The sequence below is a fragment of the Cynocephalus volans genome, chromosome 1, assembly GCF_027409185.1.
Source record: "Cynocephalus volans isolate mCynVol1 chromosome 1, mCynVol1.pri, whole genome shotgun sequence".
Taxonomy (NCBI): domain Eukaryota; kingdom Metazoa; phylum Chordata; class Mammalia; order Dermoptera; family Cynocephalidae; genus Cynocephalus; species Cynocephalus volans.
This window is the reverse complement of record NC_084460.1, coordinates 303457805-303467422: the sequence shown is the minus strand read 5'-3', so window position 1 is coordinate 303467422 and position 9618 is coordinate 303457805. Positions and strand designations below refer to the sequence as shown.

General features: G+C 49.6%; 2 pseudogenes; both read left to right on the top strand.

Annotated features, from left to right (window-relative positions):
- Positions 1–4844: 4844 nt before the first annotated feature.
- Positions 4845–7096, top strand: LOC134370144 (selenide, water dikinase 2-like; annotated as a pseudogene).
- Positions 7097–7140: 44 nt separating this feature from the next.
- Positions 7141–9262, top strand: LOC134370136 (U4/U6 small nuclear ribonucleoprotein Prp3-like; annotated as a pseudogene).
- The last annotated feature ends 356 nt before the right edge of the window (positions 9263–9618 follow it).

Below are 9618 nucleotides of genomic sequence, written 5' to 3'. Positions count from 1 at the left end.
AGTTGGTCCTTCCCTCTGAGCCAGGCTGGGCCAGGCCAGCAGTGTCCTAGTGACAGCCCAGGCCAGGCTAGGGAAGCTCTTGGGGCAGGCCAGGCAGGTCCAGGGCTTCCTTACAAGCAGGCCATGCCAGGTTTGGGGGCACTTGGAGTAGGCCTGCCTGGCCAGGGGAGCCATAATGGCAGGCCAGCCATCCTATAGGGTCCCTAGTGGCAGACCAGGGCAGGGGACCCTAGGGACAGGCAAGGCCACTGGGCCTCTTAGTGCCAGGCCAGGCCAGGGAGGCCCTTAGCAGAAGGGGGGTCTGTTAACAGCAAGGGGGCCCAGAATAGTAGACCTAGCCATGGAGGACCTTAGTGCCAAGTATTCTGTTATAGCCACAGAAAATTGGTACCAGGAGTGGGCTGTTGCTTGTGACAAACACTTGAAAATATGGAAATGGCTTCGGAACTGGGTGTTGAGAGTTTGGAGGAGTTTGGAGGACTCAGAGGAAGACAAAAAGAGGAGGGAATGTTTGGAATGTCTTAGAGACTGTTTAAATGATGGTGAACAGAATGCTTATGGAAATATGGACAGTAAGGACCATTCGAAGGACGTCTCTGATAGAAATAAGGAGTTTATTGGAAACTGGGGCCAAGATCAACCTTGCTGTGAACTGGCAAAGAACTTGGCGGCATTGTGTCCATGCCCTAGGACTGTGTGGAAGTTGGAACTTAGGAGCTGTGAACCAGAGTGTTTGGTGGAAGAAATTTCTAAGCAGCAAAGCATAAGGGAGCTGCACGGCTACTTGTAAGAGCCTGCTCGGAGTTATGGCAGCAAAGGCGTGACATAAAGCCAGAACTTAAAAGGGAAGTGGAGTGTAATGATTTGGAAAATTTGCAGCCTAGCCACGTGGTGGAGAAGAAGAGAGCATTTTCAGAAGGAAAATTCAATGGTACTAAGAAGATTAACACAAAAGAATGGGATTATCAAGAGAAGGAGAAAAAGGCCCTGAAGGCATTGCGGAAGGCTCTGGGGCCACCTCTTCCATTTCAGGCCCAAAGAACTGGGGAGACAGAATTGTCTTGGGGAACTGGCTTGAGGGGCCCTCCACGGGCTCACTGCTCAGGGCCACCTTGGGAAACTGCTTCTAGCACCAGCACCCCGGCTGCTTTGGCTGCTCCAGCTGTGGCTAAATTGACCCCAGATGTGGCTTGACCCACAGCTTTGGAAAATACAAGCCAGAAGCCTTGGTGGGGTTCACGTGGTGTTAGGTCTTCAGGCTCCCAGAATGCCTGAGCTCAGAAGGCTTGGGAGCCTCCACCCAGATTTCAAAGGATGTATGGAAAAGTCTGGGGGCCCAGGGAGAGATCTGTTGCAAGGACAGAGTCACTGCAGACAGCCTTTGCTAGAGCAATGCCAAGTGGAAACGTGTGGTCAGAGTTGCAGCAGAGAAACTCCATCAGCACCATGTCCAGTGGGGCCATGAGAGCAGGACTGCCATGGAGACCTCAGACCTGAGGAGCTACAGAGTGGAATGACAGCCTGGGATTGCTGAAGTGTGGCCTGCAAGCAGGAAAACCATAGGAGCAGAGCTGCCCAAGGACTTAGGGACCCAACCTCCACACCAGAGTGCAGAGGACATGGAACATGGACTCATGGTAGATGATTCATCGTCTTTGAGATTTAATGCCTGCCTTGCTGGATTTTGGACTTGCTCAGAACCCAATATCCCTTTCTTTTGGCCTATGTGTCCCTTTTGGAATGGGACTATGTACCCTATGTTTGTCCCACCATTGTATCTTGGAAATAGATAAATTGTATTGATTTCACAGATGGGCCTTTGAACTTTGGACTCTTGAGTTGAAACAAGTTAAGACTGTGGGGATGAAATGACTGCATTTGCTTGTGAAAAGGACATGAGTTTTGGGGGGCCAGGGGCAGACCATGCCCAATTGTATTGATTAAAAATGGTGGTCAGGTGTATGGTTCTGAGGGCTTTAAAAGAAGAGCACATGGGAGTCTGTCTGTCTCTGCTTTCTCTGCTTCCAGCATCTTGCAATGTAAGACCCCTGGGTCACTGTTGGCACCACCAGATGGACTTTGTACTTCCTAGCCTCAGAAACTATAAGCAATCAATTTCATTTTTCTCTATAAATTACCCAGTTCCAAGTATTCTGTTATAACAACACAAAATGGACTAGAACAGGGGCCCTGAGGCAGGCCAGGCCAGTGGGTCTCTTGTGTAGGCCTGGACAGGCCCTTAGTGGCAATGGGGTCCTTAGCAGCAGATCTGGCCAGGGCAGCCCATAGTGGTAGGCCAGGAAAGGCCAGGGGCACCCTTAGTGGCAGTCCAGGCCAGGCCAGGCCAGGGGGTCTCTTAGAGGTAGGCCAGGACAGGCCAGGGGTCCCTTAGCACCAAGCATGCCAAGGAAGCCTTAGGGCAGGCCATTCGAGGGGGCTCCTTAGTGGCAGGTCAGGCCGGTGGGGGTTCTTAGCAATGCTTTATCATTTATACTTGGCCAGAAATATTTCTTTTTCATTAAGTATCAAACTTATTTATGAAATGTCTATTTTAATAATTATCCTTATTTTTGTAGTTTCTTCAGAATCTGCATTTATGTTTTTTTCACTCCCACATTTGTGTATTTTTATTTGAGTCAAATTTATTTCATTAAAATAAACACTGAAAGTGAATACATGGTGTTTGTTCGGTTTTTATTATTGAAATAAAACAGCTTTCAGGCTTATTAGTCTGTCAATTCTGTCATTTTCCCCTCCCCTGATAATTTTATTTCATTTTTTTGTGTTTAGTACATCCATTCTCCTATGAATCTTAGGTTTGTTATTATTTTCTTACCTTCTTATGATGAATAAGTAGTTTTAGAATATTGTGATATTTATTGTTTAATAATGACATATAAGAGTGTGAATTTGCTTTAGAAAAGAAATTTGACTTTATTTGCTTCGTTTTAACAATTTAACTATGGTGGACTTTAGTATGATTTTCTCCTCTTTTCTCTTTTATTCCCAGTTGGGGTTTGCTGATCTACTCGGGGTCCTTTAATCTGTGGATTGATATATTATGCTCATTTTGGAAGATTCTCGGCTTTTACGTCTTCAGGGATGGCTTCTCTCTGCCCCCTTCTCTCTCCCCTCTCTGTCTCCCTCTGAGTCCAATTACACTTGTGCAGTTGTCATGAGGCTCGTCCGTCTCTGCTTCTTCTGTTTTCCTCAGGGCAGGCCCATCAGGGATTTGGATGAACATTCTAGTAGGTCGCTGGTCAAGCATGAATGACTGTGGCAAATCCACTTGTGACCTTTGGAGGTTTCAGCTCACTGCTTTGGCACCCACGTCCTGCAGCTTTCAAATGTGGCAAAAATCTTGGACCAATCAGCAGCCCTGTCCCTCTGGGGAAACATTATCTCCTAAGACTTTGATTCAGGCTGATTTGACCCTGACTTTTAGGATCGCTTGGCCTGGCTCCTCAATCCTCCATGTTCCTTCCCAGAACACAGTGTCCTGTGGAAAACACCGACCATGTCAGTGCTTCTTGAGTTCTGTGATCTCTCACGCCAGCACCAGCCCTGAGTGACCAACCAATACTTCCCCGGTTTCTCGGTCCCCCACAAGGGCCAAGTGTGATCATCAGTCCCTGCTGAGAATTAGCAAAAACCCTGCCCTAGAGTCTCCCTCTATGAAATTCTAATTCATGTAATTATTGTTTCCACAGCTCTATTATGCCCTCTTTTTTACACAGTACATGCTTTGCTTTTTTGTTCAATTAGACATCAGTCCTGAAGCTCCTTAATTTTTATAAAATTTAATATATATTTATGTAACCAGCCATAGCCTGGGTGGCTCATAAACAACATAAATTTATTGCTCACAGTTCTGGAGGCTGAAGTCCGAGATCAAGGCACTGGAGATTTGGTGTCCGGCAAGGACTCGCTCTCTGCTTCACAGGCAGTGCCTTCTCGCTGTGTCCTCACTTGGCCAACAGGGAAAATGGGCTCCGTCAGCCTCCTTTATATGGGCACTAATCCCACCATGAGGGCCCCACCCTCATGACCTGGTCACCTCCCAAAGGTCCCACCTCCTAAGACTATCACCTTGGGGATTAGGTTTCAACATATGAGGTTTTGAGGACACAAACATTCAGATGGTAAGTATTAGTATTGTCCCTATGGAAGTGTTCCAAGATGGGACGGGCCCAGTGGGAGCTGTTTGGGGACTGGGCTGTGGGATGCTGGCCCATCCCTCCTCCTGAGGCCTGGAGAGAGGGGCTTCTGTATTACTCCATGCTTCAGGGGCTGCTGGTGCCAGAGTGGACACCTTGCTTGTCTGAAGGGTTTTGAGAGGTTCTGAAAGCCTGACCCCATGACCTGGGTGCTGCTGGGGTCAGCCTGGGGCCCCCCTGAGAAGCCAACTCTTTTAGGGTGCAACTGGGTTTAGGTCAATGTTCACTGGGTGTTTGCCAATGCCAGCTCTGTCCCTGGTGCTGGCCACACCAAGGGGTAGAGGTGTGTGTGCTGGGCTAACAATGCTGTCCCCAGTGCCTGGATGGATGTCCACACAGCGTGAGCACACATGCAGGGCCACAGGGTTGACATTGAGAAGATTTTGGAGGACCTCTTTAAGTAAAAGAACACAAAATTTTTTTTAAAAAAACTAGGTTCAAAATAAATTATAAGAGTGAGAAATCATAACACATTGCAAGGTTTAAAAAGCCATAGCAGAGGGAGGCCAGGAGGGCATCGTGGGGCTTGAGTCATGCTGGGAGAACCTGTGGGTACATGTGACTTACTTCATGTTAACTAAGTAGAAAGTAAAAGGCCCTCTCCTCCCTATCTGCCGAGTGGGCGTGATGGCCATGGTGATGGTGGCGATGGTGGCAGCAGCTTCCTCAGCTGCTGGGCTGGTCTTGGAGCTGGGGCTTCTCGAGCTACTGCCCTTTGAGACACCAGCTCTGGGCCTCAGCTCAAGCTGGCAGCTGAGGCTTCTTCTGCATGAAGGGCTGAGGCTGCAGGGTCCCCAGCAGATGCTGCTTGAACTCCTGGCCAGACCGATGCATCCGGATGTGTGGCCCCCACAGGCCGGGTCCTGGTTGAGGCCAGAAGATGCAGCCCAGGAAACCGACCTGCCATCCCGGCCTTCCCAGCCCCAAGCACTGGGATGGACTCGTGCGTCACCCCTGAGGCAGGGGGGCCATCCTGGTGCAGACCACAGTCTTCTTTGACCCCCTGGTAGAAGATCCCAACACGATGTGGAGCAGAGCTGTGCCAGTGAGCTGAGCGGCCTCTTGCCGTGGGCATTACTGATGTGACACGTACTGACAGGGCTCAGTGTCAGCCGGGGTCTGAGTGATGAGGAGCGAGAAGAGGTAACACACTCATGGTCAAGGGTCTTGAGATGCTGCCAAGGAAGGAGGGACTGCAGTGGCTGGTGGGCAAGGTGGTCAACCCCTGGGCCATCATCAGCGGAGCTGCCATGTGGTGCATTGGCCACGTGAATTCATGCCTGACGGTGCTGTTGCTGGGGACGTGCTTGTGTTAACCAAGCCCTTAGGAACCCAGGTTGTGGTCAATGTCCACCGATGGCAGATGGTCCTGGATGAAATGGAATAAGGTGGAGATGGTGGTCTCCAGGGAAGAGGTGGAGCTGGCCTCTCAGGGAGGTCCCTAAGCAGAGCTGCTGCTGGATGAATGCATGTGTCAGAATGCCCACGTGTCCACAGATGTCACAGGCTTTGCCATTCTAGGACACTCTCAGAACCTGGAGAAACAACAAAGAAATGAGGTATTCCTTATCATTCATGACCTGCTGATTCTTGCCAGGATGGCTGCCATTGGTGAGGCCAGGGTGGTTTGGATTTCTTGAAGGAACCTCAGCCGAAACCTCTGGGGATTACTGATTCATCTGCCAAGAGAACAGGTGGCTCATGTTTGTTCTGAAATCGAATATTCTGAGTATGGAACAGGGTCACCAAGCATAGGTTGTAGGCATTGTGGAAAGGAAGCTGGACAGCCCAGACCCTTGATGATCCTCGAGTCATCCAGGTCCTACCACTGGGGCCCCCGCTACGGCTCTTGCTTCTGACAATCCAGCACCTCCTCTCAGCCTAGGTCGTGAGATGGAATAGCCAAAGATGTCTGGACCTGAGAGCCTTTATACACAACCATGAACGATTCTCAAGAGCCGACTTCAAGAAATTTCCAGAGAAGGCCACATGCATGGTGCTTCCAGCTGCCCTTTCTAGGTGGATTGAATCAGCCCATCAAATTCTGCCTCTGCACATTCCAAGGACAGGGACTTTGGGGGGTGTTTGCTCATCTCTTGGGTAGCAGTGCAAAAACCTGTTTCTTCCATCCAAAGCAAGATGAGGCTATTCCAGTGTGAGGGATTTTTCTTTGCACTGGGTGATTCCTTTCTGCATAGGGAATGAGATTATTTGTTAAAATTACACACATACACAAAATGGCAAAATGAAAACAACTTAGATCAGAAGCAAATGAGTTTGGACCAATACCATTGATAAATCTAAATTGTTAAGAGAGATCTTAGGTTGCAACATCAAATTCTTTAGTAGGTTTTTCTGAAGTACTGGCTCTTTCCTGCTATGGACAAGAATTGAGCAGTTTGTCCAATGACTGGGAAAGGAGCACCTGCCACCATCTGATGTGATCTCTGCTAGCGATGTCTCTCCCCTTAAACCCCTTCAAGTTCTGCAAGAGTCAGAGCAAGCCCCAGAGCCCAGGCCCTGGTGGTCATTAAGACGTTAAATCTTGTGCTGAAAATTCCTGCTGATTTAATCAATAAAGGGTGATTTCTAGCTAAATAAATAAAAGGGACTTGCTGGGAAATAAATGAATAAATAAAAATAAAAGTTTTGCAGGCCATAACATCATAGGGTCTAGGAAGATGGTGCAGTCTTTACCAGTTAGTCGGCTGATGTCTCTGCGGTGCTTTTACACAGACAGCTTCTGGTCCTGCCTCTTCCACCTCTGTTGCCTGCTTTGCTCAGGTATTTCCAGCATACAGGATGTGACAAAGTATATTCCTGGTACGCAAGCAGTCAACGAGACTGGGATTCAAAGGCTGTACCTCAACGCCTCCTGAAGGCACCACCAGCGTCCCCCCACCAATGCTGAACAACGGCACTGTCTAAGGGGGAGCTGGATGCGGTGAAAACCTGCATGGAGAAGACAGTACAGAGGCCCTGGGTGTCTCAGAACCCACAGTGGTCACAGCAGCATTGAGTCGTGTGGGGAAGGCATGGCCAAGAGGAGGCGGTCGGCCATCTGAAACCTTTTCTTGACTATTCTACTCCCCGATTTGTGGACACACTGTCTGAGGCCGTGCAGGGAGGCCGAGGTCTAGGCATTCCAAGTCCAGCAGCGACGGGAGCAGACAACGAGAGCTAAAGGAGGTATTTGATGATGCCTCTGAGATCTGCAAAGAAGCATCAGGGGTAAAGAAGCGATGAATGCCCCACGTTGAGAAGGTGGAGGAAGAGCCAGAGCTGGTCCCTGGGCCTCGCTCAGAGAGCCCCGGCATGCTGACTCAGCTCCAGATGAAACAGATGATGGAGGCAGCGATGTGACAAACCGAGGAGAAGAAAAACGGCTGAGCTTCATCAGCCCCCTACGCCTCAGCCAAAGCCGCCTCCTTCCTCACAACCAGAGTGACTTGCCAATGGCGGTGCTACTCAGCCCTCCCAGGCCGCCACTTTCATGAACGATGCCATTGAGAAAGCAAGGAAAGCAGCCGAACTACAAGCCCGAATCCAAGCCCAGCTGGCACCGAAGCCAGGGCTCACTGGCAATGCCACCATGGTGGGCCTGGCTAAGCTCCATGCCGTGGGCGTTGCTCCCCTGAAGGTGGAATTAAAAGATCAGACTAAACCTGCAGCGCTGATCCTAGATGATCAAGGTCACACTGATCAAGGTCACACTGCAGATGCCACAGGCAAGGCTGCTGAGCTGACCTGCCGCATGCCCACTCGAAAGGCCAATACTCGTGCTGTGATGAGGGAACAGTTCAAGAGACAGATGAAAGAAAAGCCATCAGGAGACATGGAATCCAATACCTTTTTTGACCCCTGAGTCTCAATTGTCCCTTCCCAGCACCAGAGACGTACTTTTAAATTCCATGACAAGGGCAAATTTGAGAAGATTGCTCAACGATTACAGACAAAGGCTCAGCCAGAGAAGCTGCGGGCAGAGATCTCACAGGCAGCTCGAAAAGCAGGCATCCATACTTCAACGAGGCCGGGCCTCATTGCTCCTAAGAAGGAGTTAAAGGAGGGAGATATCCCTGAAATTGAGGGGTGGGACTCTTACATCATCCCCAATGGCTTTGACTTTACAGAGCAAAATCCCAAGAGAGAAGATTATTTGGGAACTGCCAGTCTTGTTGAAGATCCAGCCCAGCTGAAGCCTCCAGTCGACAATGACACACCAGGTACTCTGGGGGTGTATCTTACCAAGAAGAAACAGAAGAAACCTCGGGGGCAGACAAGGAGGGGACACAGAAGGAATTACAGGAGAGAGTCAGGCTGGGCCTGACACCTCCTCTAGAACCCAAAGTCGGAATTTCTAATTTGATGCGAGTATTAGGAACAGATGCTGTTCAAGACCCCACGAAGGTATAAGCCCCACGTCAGAGCTCAGACGGCAAAAAGACAGAAAGTGCATGAAGAGACCAAGCCTGCCCCAAAACTTACAGCAGAACAGAGAAAGGTCAAGAAAATTAAAAAGCTTGAAGAAGACCTTACACAGGGGTACACATATCTGTATATAGAGTTTGAAGTTTGAGCAATCCAGCCAAGAAGTTCAAGACTGAGGCCAATGCTGGGCAAGTGTACCTGACGGGGCGGTGGCACTGCACAAGGATGTCAACGTGGCAGCAGTGGAAGGGGCCCAAGGCACAGAAGAAGTTTCAGCGTCTGATGCTGCATCGGATAAAGTGGGAGGAACAAACATCTAACACGAAGGGAGATGAGGAGGAAGCTGTGAAGAAAAGCAGCAACTGTGTCCTAGTCTGGAGGGTCCAGCCAAAGACTGGAGCTTCGTAGAGACGAAGTCCAAGCAGTGCCCTACAGAGAACATGGCTCGTGAGCATGTTAAGAAGGATGGGGCCGGACGCTGCTGGGACCTGGCACCGGGTGAGTCTGTGCTGGAGCCCCCTGACCGAGGCTGCTGCAAGCCCTCGCCTCCCCCGCTTTGTCTCTGTCTTTCCAGCCGTCTCCCTCACTCTCCTTCCCAGCTCACCCCCTGTGTGTGATCTCAGAACTGTGCCAAGCAGACACTGGCACAAAACCTCAATGAGATGCCACTTCTCACACATGAGGATAGCTACTGTACATAAAACCAAACAAATAAACAAGCAAACAAAACCCAGAAAATAACAAGTGTCGGTGACGACGTGGAGAAATCGGAACCCTTGTGCACTGCTGGTGGGGATGTGAAATGGTACAGCTTCTGTCCAAAACAGTACGGCAGCTTCTCAAAAAGCTTAAATAGAATTATCACATGATCCAGCAATGTCACTGCTGGCTACATTCCCAAAAGAATTGAAAGGATCTCAAAGAAATATCCATACACCCATGTTTACTGCATCATTGTTCACAAACAGCCAAA